An 11026-nucleotide genomic window follows, 5' to 3' on the forward strand; every position below is an offset into this window, starting at 1 on the left:
CTTCCAGCCTTGTTTGGATATGGCATTGCATTACTGTCAGTTAATCTAAGTAATTGTGGGCATGGGGTCAGTGACTTTAATATTTGACAAGACATGCATCAGTACTTAACATTGAGTGCAAGAGACCTCCTGGACCACCGTGGTGGCTATAAAGATATCTATCTGGGAACTCAATACGTGGGACAGTCATTACTATTGGTGCTTTAGAATTTGAACTTTTGGAACATAATTGAACAGAAACAAGATATAGAGTTTGGCTGGCTTGCCCAAAGTGACTTGTAACCTAACAAGCTGGCAACCTAGCAATGCTACGAGCCCCAATAGCTTTGCAGACTAGGAAAAAGAGACCAAAAGGAAATGTAATTAAGGACACACCTAGATCTCCTGTTACTACTTAGAAAGCACTCTGGACTTCAAGCCAGAAGGCTATATTGTAGTTCCTATGTGACCTAACCTATGTGACTTAACCTTTTTAAAACTCTAGCCAAAGGATGAGTTTCTGGATCCTAGAAAGCTCTGTTGCTGTTGCTCCATAGAGATGCAGGAGTAACCAATCATGTGATGGGTCAGACACTTGCCTTGCCACTAGTCCCCAACCTAATGCCTTGTCTTGTCTGCCTTTAATCCCTTCTCTCCCTTCCACCCTTCAGGGGTTATTTCAAGTTCTCTACACTTCCAAGCCACATTTGTTTTCTGTCACCTTTCACTTATCCACAACCTTCAGCTTCAATTGGTTCTGTTAACTAAGAACCAAAATGTTTGCTCAAAATCTTAGCTCCTAATCAGTATAAACCCTCATTATTTTGTCCTCTGGCTGGCTTGCACACTGAAACCCCCGTGCCTAACACAATGGCCCACACAAATGAAGAGTTCCAAGAAACAGGATGAGAGAAACAAATACATCAAGGTTGTTAAAAGTACATGTCCTCAAACCTGGCACTCACTGGTGGCTCACACCTGTAATCCTAGCTAGTCAAGAGGCTGTGATCTAAGGATCAAGGTTCAAAGCCAGCCAGGGTAGAAAAGTCTATGTGCCTCATCTCTAACCACTAGAGGCTGGGGATATGGCCTAGTGGCAAGAGCGCTTGCCTCATATACATGAAGCCCTCGGTTCGATTCCCCAGAACCACATATACAGAAAACGGCCAGAAGTGGCGCTGCGGCTCAAGTGGCAGAGTGCTAGCCTTGAGCAAAAAGAAGCCAGGGACAGTGCTCAGGCCCTGAGTCCAAGGCAAAAAAAATAAATAAATAAATAACCACTAGAAGCAAAGCTAGGTGTAGTGGTGGAGGGGTAGACAAATGAAGAGAATGCACTCCTATAATTCAATGTATATCCTACAAAATTAAGAAAACTGAGGGGAGGGGTAGAATTGGGAGGGATGGGGTAGAATGATGAAAGGGTGACACTGATCAAGATGTATTCATAAAGTGCTTCATGAAATGGCAATTCCTTTGTACAACTACTTAAAATAATTTTAAGCGTATTTTAAATAATAGCTAGAAGTGAAGTTGTGGCTCATTAGCCTTGAGGAATAGAAAACAAAACAACAACAACAACAAAAAACCACTCAGGCACAGTGCCCCAAGGCCTGGAGATCAAGGCACAGGATTGGCACTAAAACAAAAAAACAAACAAGAGCACTTGTGTCTGTGTGTCTTTGTTTAGTTGTGTAACAAAGCCTTACAGACAGGTGTAAACAGTAAATCCTCTTTTGCAACCCAGAACTCATTGTTGAATATGAGATTTTGGTACATGTAAGAAAGAATATGATTCTTTGGCAATGTGGGGGTTTGTTAACTCACACAGGCTGGCTCTGAATAAAGTTGATATAAAAGCTAATTGATACTTCTGAGACTTAGTAAGCAATTCAGTTTTCATGTTATAACATGAAGATGTCTTTGTTTTTAAGGCTTCTGTTTTGAAAACATGAGGTCTGGAGTTGAAGATAAATTTACTGTGAATAGATCATACAGTATTAGCATGTCCAAGACTTCTGTACTATTCCTGCCTGCAATATAGGAGAAATTACTTTGCTGCTGACTTGTGTAGAACTGGGTGGATGCCCAGCCATTGAATCAAGCAGTTGGACTTACCTTAAAAGTGATCCCCAAATAATTTGCTTGAGGAATGACCTTTCAAAGACCAGATGTTGGATTTTGAAGTTGTCATCAGTATATCTATAAATGGTGCTAAAAGAAGCTCTAATAAAAGATTTGTGGCAGGGCCAATCAGTTCTGGCGCTGGAGATTGAACTTGGGACCTGGTGCTTTTTCCACTTGAGTTTAAGCTTTTTGCTGGTCATTTGGGCTAGCAACCAACACTAAGATTTCAGGCCTCCTGGGCAGAGTTGTAGCTTGAATTCTTTCAAGGGATGCCTTAGATTTCATGAGAAATTGAAAACTTCACCTTGATGGGCAGTGAAGCAATCACATGGAAATGATTAAATAAAAATTTATTGACTTCAAAAGAAATCCCCATATATTGTTTGTAGAAAAAAAAATATATAGCATCCCTAGGAGCTCAGAGAACAGACTAGAAAATCACCTGGTTGACATTAAAGTGTCTGTGCAAACCTTGTTTCAAGGGTCTTTAAGAACTTCCCCCTCCACCTCTTAGAAGTATATATTAATACTGTTAGAATACATCAGTTAACCCAAGTATTTCTGACCTAGTTTCCAAACAGCAAACACCGTAATGTACCCTACTCTCTGAGGCTGGCCACACTCGGGATTGTGAAACCCTCTGGGACATCAAGGCAGCAGGTCTAGGATGAGAGCAGGTATGACGCAGGCAAGATGACAGACTGGTCTCATGAAAAAGCAGTCCTCTGCGAGGGCAACAGAGTTACACAATGTGCTGGTGAGTGACACCATACAAGAAATCATTTCACAAAGTGTGTGAACTGGAGCTACAAATAAATCAAAACCTTAGAACATCTTGGATTGAGAACATGATGCTTTTCAAATTACACCAACACCCATTAAATATTCTTGTCTGCTGACATAACTTTGGTTAAACAGTCTCTCGGGGTTGGTTTTTTAAATTTTTTCTCCCTTTTTCTTTTTCTCCATCTGAGGATTGAACCCAGGGCCTTGAGCTTGCTTTTCAGCCCAGTTTCCCAAGACTTGGTTAGAATCAGGTAGAATTTGTATTTGAAATAAATAAGCATGCATTTGTATTTTTATCGAGCTGTGAGAAGGAATTTTCTTCCAAAGAAATAACTGTTACGATCATGCTTTAAACAGGGTGAGGGGAACATCTTTCGGGTGTCTTTTCCTTGGCAGCTGTTTTGAGTTTTGACAGTGTCTTACTATTTATTCTAGGCTGGCGTTGAATCCCCTATGGTGTCCACACTGGCTTTGAGCTCACTCTTGTCAAGGATTGCAACCTTTTCCAAGATTCTCTTTCTTTTCTTATCTTTTTTATTCATCTATCCTTCTGGGGCCCTTAGTATAGTTACAAATCCACACACAGCTTCAGGTCAGTAACAAGCCATCTTTAGCACCTGTCCATGCTCAACCTTACCTCCATCCTAAATGCTGAAGGGTACAGAAATCTCCACACAAGTAGAGATGAAAGAAACAAGTAATTATAATTCTAAAGGCATGAACAAAAGGGGTATGGAAAGGGTAGTGTTCTGGTCATGGCTAGTCACTGTGACAAAATACCTGAGACAAGAAAAAGAAGGATTTATTTTGGCTCGATCTATGATCAGTTGACTTCATTGTGTCTGTGTCTGTAGTGAGTCAGAACATCATGGTGGGTTGGAGGAGGGTAGTGGACCAAAGGTGCTCACTGTAGCCAGGAAGGAGGGAAGAAAAAAGTGAGAAGGTATGAAGAAAGAAGGGAGAGGAGGACCAAATAAAGGAGGGAGGAAAGAAGGAAGGCTAGGAGGAAAAGAGAGAGACTGAGACAGGTTCTCAATAGACTTAACTTTTTCCCACTAGTCCCGACCTCCTGGAAGTTCCCACCTCCCCAGATATGACAAAAGTACATTATCTACATGTATAGAAATGTTGTAACGAAATCCATTACCATGTATAATTTAATATATGGCAATAAATATTTATCTGGAAAAAATAATAAATTAAAAAATAAGTAAAGATTTCTCGATGGAGATGGCATAGATGGAGACACAGGGAGCCGGGGCCTAGGGTGGATTTACCCAGGTCACCTGCAAGAGTAGTTGGCCGACATGTTGAGCAGTTATGTTCTGCAGGAGAGGGCAGAGACTTGGCTGCTTTGACAAAGGAGGAGGCCTGGCCAGCCAGAGGCTGGCCTTTCCTCCCCTTGTTGGGGACAGATTCCTGCATGAGAAAAAAAAGCAGCATATAAGTTTTGGTCTCAGCTAATAAATACACACTCTTAAAAGAAAAATGAACAAAGATCACTACTCCTACTGTAGAACATTTGGGACTTTAGATCTGCTTTAACTTGAAATCAAGGAATGTAGAGATCAGAACTTGTAAGGAAACCAAGAATGTTACTGCTCTGACAAAAGCAGCTGATTTTGTGAGGCTTTTTCTTTTTTTTTAATTCTTGGATTTCAGGTGGAGGATGGACTTGCTCTTATCAGGCTGAATGATCACTCTCTAGAGACTTAGTTGTTAAGCCCCTAAAAGGAGACCACTTGTCAAGGGCAATAGGAAGAATCACCAGCAAAGGAGAAAAAATAAAGAATGTAACACTGCCATGGATAGTTTTGGCTGATGTGAAAGTTCACATCCTTGGGTCTTTCCAAAACATCAAAATGGCAAGAATTGCCATTTGCAACCTCATCCTGGGAAACCCTCCAACAAAGGTTTATGGCAATATTTGAGCCATGGCTAGTAGTTCAGCAGATCGATTTTGATTTCAGATCAGAGACTTTTTATCTTATCTTGGGACCTCAAAGAGAAAGGCCTTATACTTTGCACGTGTTCACACAAAACCATGTGGAGAATATTCCAGTCACTTTAAGCCTGGGTCCCTTCCTCCATTCTCAGTCAGAAGCAGAAACAGAAAGGGATGGCTTAGTAGTATTCATACTCAATAGCTTATAGAATAAATATCGAAACCTAATATGATTATGCTTACAGGTTAAGCATAACTTAGCACATTTTTCATTTTCATTCATGTAGATTTGTAGTTTACAATCCTCTCATTTATAGAAAGCTTCTTGCTTAAATCTTTTGTATGCACTTTTAAGCTTTTGTATAAATTTATAAACAGTTGTTTAATGTAAATTATAAGTAAAAGAATTATCTCAGAAACCCCATGAGGCATGACCCATGCCTAATTCCAGCACTGGGTGCATATTGTAGAATCAGGTCCTAAGCAGCAGCTTTTGGCTATGCAGTCCTGAATCAATTGATCTTTGCACTGATCTTTGTGCCTGTTTTGTGATTTGTACAATGGAAGACTCGTATCATAATGTTGATATGAGGAAAGTTTTTATTTTTCAAATAAGTATTTCATAGAAGTACTCACACATTACAAATGTTGGATATATTTCTCCCCCAGAGTAAAGATGAGGTGGTAAGGAATGTTTCTACCCCTGAAACTGTGTTCTCCAAATGTGATAGATGTTTTTAAACTAATGCCTGCCTATTTAAACATAATGTGATCATTTTTAGAGCAGAAGAAATACAGTTTATTAAATGTGATTTTTGATACTACAAAAATAAATACGTCCCCAATAGAAACCACAGGCTGGAATCCTAGCCTTTGACCCATAAGCCTTTGGGGATTATGAAAGATTCAAACGGTGGTAACAGGTAGATCCCAGAAGAGCATCGGTAAAGGATGAGGAGGAAGCTCCCAGGGGCGGTCCTCTAGCAATCTCATGGAAGAGTGGAGTTATACATGGCCGATGGTCCTTTGTTAGGAGGGTAAACTCTGCTGGGAATATGGCCTAGTGGCAAGAGTGCTTGCCTCGTATGCATGAAGCCCTGGTTTCAATTCCCTAGCACCATGTGTATAGAAAATGGCCAGAAGTGGCACTGTGGCTCAAGTGGCAGAGTGCTATCCTTGAGCAAAGAGAAGCCAGGGACAGTGCTCAGCCCCTGAGTCCAAGGCCCAGGACTGGCAAAAAAAAAAAAAAAAAAAGAGGGTAAACTCTGGTATCTCACTCAGGCAACTGATTATAATTGGCTAAGGGACTTAATGGTTTCTGACAGTTAGCTGGGCCCAGGGAACAGCTTCCTCAGACAAGACTCCCCAGCCCCTGATGGAATATGCCTGTCCAAAGCTGGGCACTTTCATTACCAACATTGCATGACAAACCCTTCCCACTGCCTCCACTGGAAGATGACTGCAGCCTGAATAGCAAGTCTACACCCTTCTGTGTGGAGAAGTCTAGCAAGGTGGGATATGTCTCTGATAGGCAAGAGCCTCGACTGTGTTAGGAAATTCCCTAAATATAGACAGACTGCAAAACCGCCAGAGAAGTAGGTCTGTGGAACCAATAGGTGAAGCATAGGGCTAGCAAAGGCAGGGAGGCATGATGCCACAGTGTCCCCAGGGATCACAGCAGCATGCGTACACTGCAGCAAGCCTGGGAGTCTGGGCTACAGCAGCAGCAGGAGTCACTTGCTCACTGTCACTTCCTTGTGGCTGGAAAAGCCAGTACTTCCTACTTTCTGTCCCTTGATGAGGCTCCAGGGATGTGACTTGCTCTTGGCTAGGCCCAGGCCCTGCTCTAGTTTCCTTGAGTCACTATCTGCCTCTGCAAATCTTTGCAATGAATCTGTCAGGTTGCATCACTGAAGATTTTTCCAGAAAGCCAAGCACTGGTAGCTCATGCCTGGAATCCTATCTACTTAGGAGGCTGAGATCTGAGGATTGTGGTTCAAAGCCAGCCTGGATAGGAAAGTCCACAAAACTCTTATCTCCAATTAAACCTCCAAAAAACTGGAAGTGGAGCTATGGCTCAAAGTGGTAGAGCGCTAGCCTTGAGCAGAAGAGCTCAGGAACAGTGCATCAGCCCTGAGCTCAAGCCCTGTAACTGACAAAAAAAAAAAAAGATTTTTTTTTTCCAAGGTGAAAAAGGTATTGCCTTCTCCCCCTTCTTCCCTCTCTCTCTTCTGTTCCCTCCCTTTCTCCCTCTCTGTTTCTCTCATACTCAGACACACTCATAAACATTCGTGTTTATTAGATAATTTTCTAAAGTTCCCTTTGCTTTAAATACAAGAAGTTTCAACTGCAGAGTCACCACCACAATCTTTCTTTCTTTCTTTCCTAGGGCTTGAACTCTGGGCCTGGGCTCTGTCCCTGGGTTTTCTTCATTCAAGGCTAGTGCTCTACCACTTGAACCATCACCCCATTTCCAGATTTTTTTGTGGTTAATTGGAGATAAAAGAGTCTCATTGTCTTTCCTGCCTGTGCTGGTTTTGAACCACAATCCTTGGATATCAGGCTCCTTATTAGCTAAGATTACAAGTGTGAACCACTGGCTGATAGCACATCCACCCTCTTTAGCAATGTTTTCACTTGACTGTAAGGTCAAAACTATTTTCAAAATGTTAATGCTGTTTGAAAAATAGAATAAACAGTAACTTTACTTATAATGAAACACAAGGAAAACATTTCTAAACTTGCAAATATTTTACAATTAATAATCACTGAAAACAAGTAGTACAAGAGCACAGATACATATTTATCACATATACTATATCTTATATAGCATATATAATATCAATATTACATATTTATGTATATTATAATAATATATAACATATTGTATAATATATAGTGAACACTATCAATATAATTATGCATTTGTATTGTGGATACAGTATACATCATATATAGCGTATGTGATATATAATATATAACACATAACATGTATCATGCAAAACATATAATGTTATGTGTAACAGATGTTACATGATATAATGTGTATATGCAATATATTCTATATGATGTATTATGCAATATATCCCGTGTTATTTCTTGCATATCATGTACACTTAATATTATATATCTTACACATTATATATTGTGTGTGACATAGTGCATTGAAATATATAAGACATAAAATATAATTATATATGACTACATATTATATATTAATCACCAAAGTACTTTGAGCAACAGTTTCTAATTTGGTCACTATTGACCAGAACAAGAGAAATAATGAAGTTATAGCAAAGCAGTTTCCTTAGTAACCATCAAGCTAGACTCTCCCAACCCTCAGTCTATAACTCTTTCTCCGTCTTTGCTGTACTTTGGTCACAATGGGCAATAGAGATTGGAAGGTTATCTCTGTCTTTTGTGGAGAATCTCCTCCTTCCCTGAACCACCCAAGATATTCAGAGCAGGAGGACTTGATATTGTACCTCAGGTTGGTTGTTGTATTGACCATTTTGTGTCTAATTGTATATGGCATAATTCCTACAAATTATAAGCCTAAGTAGGATGCTATTGCCCCAAACCAGTAACTAAGGATCAAAGCTTAGGGGAAGAGGTGCTGAATACCCTGGGATCTAAAGACAGCCAATACAAGTGCACTAACAATGTCTCCTTTGAGGGTTCCTCCAAGGTGACAGAACAGTGCCTCCCTCATCTACCAGCCAAACACTGCTCTCTCCATCTCTGACACTATGAATCAATAGTGGGAGAAGAATTTAGGTGGGTGGGGGAGGCACTGGTCTGCAGTCAAAGGCAAAGTATTTAGAACACGAAGAGTTAAGAATCTTATCCAGAAGCTTATTCTTTCCTTTTGTAAGATCCAATAGGTCACCCAAATATCAAGAGCTCTCCTCAGGTGGATTCTTGGGCAGACAAGCCTGTGGCCTACTGAGAGGCTGATCAGAGCCTTTCACCAGATGCGGGTCCTAGGCTTGTGGGCGTCTTGTGACTGCTATAGTACAGGGGTCTTCTGGATGTAAAGACTCATGCTTGTTCCTTGTTCAGAGATTTGTCTCAGGAAAAGATTCTCTAAAGCCCTTATGTTGGCCAAATCCAGAGCTATATTCCAAGTAGTAATGTAGGAAAACCCTTCTCAACATCCACTGCTAAATCCAGTTTAATGCAAAAGCTCACACTATTAGATTTCTGTCTTTGCATCATACATTCAAGAGACCAGTACATTGTCTGGAAACAATGCTCTCCTGAATCCTTAAAATTCTTCCATTCCATTTGCTTCAATATCTGTATTTAGAAGTACGTTAAGTTTTTTTTTTTTAATAGCTTGGTGTGGTATTGTATTCCTATAATCCTAGCACTCGGGAGGCTGAAGCAGGAGAATTACAGGTTCCAGGTCAGCCTCAGATATAAAATGAGACCCTGTCTCAATAAAATAAAGAAGAATGAAGTAATTCTGCAGCATTATACCAACTTTATATTGTATTCTATTACTGTGGATGGTTTACGCTGGGAGTGATGGAGCTTTCAATAATTTAATAATAAATGTCCTTCATTTAAAGTAGTGGTTTGGAGGGGGTGGGGATGTGTGTTAGTCCTAAAGCTTGAACTCAGGGCCTGGGTGCTATCCTTGAGCGTTTTTGAACAATTCTAGCACTCTACCGCTTGGGACATAGCTTTACTCCCATTTTTTTGGCAGAGAATTGGAGATAAGATCATAAGGCCTTTCCGGTCCAGGTTGGCTTTGAACCTTGATCCTCAGATCTCAGCCTCCTGAGTAGTAGGATATGGGCCACTATACTGGGTGTTTTCAAAATGTATTTTACCGGGGCTGGGAATATGGCCTAGTGGTAAAGTGCTTGCCTCGTATACATGAAGCCCTGGGTTCGATTCCTCAGCACCACATAACATATAGAAAAAGCCAGAAGTGGGGCTGTGGTTCAAGTGGTAGAGTACTATCCCTGAGCAAAAAGAAGCCAGGGACAGTGCTCAGGCCCTGAGTTCAAGCTCCAGGACTGGCAAAAACAACAACAACAACAACAAAATGTATTTTTCCCAACATCTACAATCACAATTTAAAATATTCAAATGAAAACCTCTCTAGTAGACAGGTGTATAAAGTTTCCTGTAACCTTCTCAGACAGGGTCAGTGTATCATAGAGCTTCTTCACAGCAAATGTGAGGCTCTGCGTTCAAATCTGTGCTGAAAAAAGTCATGAGGCTGGGGATGTAGCTCAGTGGCAGAGAGCTTGGTTACATGAGGGAGTCCTTGGATGCCATCTCCAGTACCAGCTAAACAAACAAACAGACTAATTGAATATTTCCAAGTGCCCAGTGTTTAACATCCAGTCAGATGGTCTGCCAGGGTGGATCTTAGGCAGATCTGTTCAGTGTAAACCATCTCACAGCATCACAGAAATTCACTTCCCAAACTTGATTTATTTTTTCAGATTCTAAAACTTATTTTTAAGTTTTTATTAGAATAATTTAATTGTTCAAAGGGGCTTCATTGTGATACTAGCTCATGTTGCTTTCCATGTTGATGCCTAGGTTTGGGCACCTACCAGCAAGGGTACTTCACCATTTTATGAGGTGAAAAGGAAAAGCTACTTTTTTTTTTTTAACGGTGCATCTTTTTCTTGGATATTAAAAAAAAATCTTTAAAGCCATTTAAAAATTATGCAACATGTATGTCTCATGTTCTGGTGTTTTAACAACAGAGCTGAAAAGCTGGGTTCCGTGGTTCAGGCCAGTAATCTCAGCTACTCAAGGAGCTGAGATCTGAAGATCACGCATGGAATCCAGCCCAGGCAGACAAAATTAAACAGCCAAAAGCCAGAACTGGAAGCCCGGCTACCACAGTGGTAGGGCGCCAGCCACAAATAGAAAAACTGAGGTAAGGGTGAGACCCTGAGTTCAAATCTCAGTACCGCCCACCGGAAAAATAGAGACATAAAGAAAGTTGGCTTTCGCAGGTAGTATGTATTAGGGGAATTAAAAAATCCCTTCCTAATGATGGAAGGGGTGACACGGATCACATGGTTCGTTGTATTCATATGCTGCCTTGTTGAATGGAAACTTTTCTCCTGAAAATAGCAAATAAGATTGGGTATTTATGAAAGAAAGAAAAACTCCAGTGGCCATGGATCCATTTGAGAGTATTATAACCGCCGCGGATCC

At 40.6% G+C, this 11026-nt stretch overlaps 1 non-coding gene and 1 pseudogene across 1 annotated transcript; both read left to right on the top strand.

The window, feature by feature from the left end:
- Positions 1–1637: 1637 nt before the first annotated feature.
- Positions 1638–1770, top strand: LOC125349796. Its single transcript, XR_007210602.1, has one exon. It is a non-coding gene; the product is annotated as a small nucleolar RNA SNORA40 (small nucleolar RNA).
- A 2343-nt stretch (positions 1771–4113) lies between these two features.
- LOC125348327 lies at positions 4114–4853 on the top strand (annotated as a pseudogene).
- Positions 4854–11026: the final 6173 nt, after the last annotated feature.

The sequence above is a fragment of the Perognathus longimembris genome, chromosome 3 (genome assembly GCF_023159225.1).
Source record: "Perognathus longimembris pacificus isolate PPM17 chromosome 3, ASM2315922v1, whole genome shotgun sequence".
In the NCBI taxonomy this organism is placed as follows: domain Eukaryota; kingdom Metazoa; phylum Chordata; class Mammalia; order Rodentia; family Heteromyidae; genus Perognathus; species Perognathus longimembris.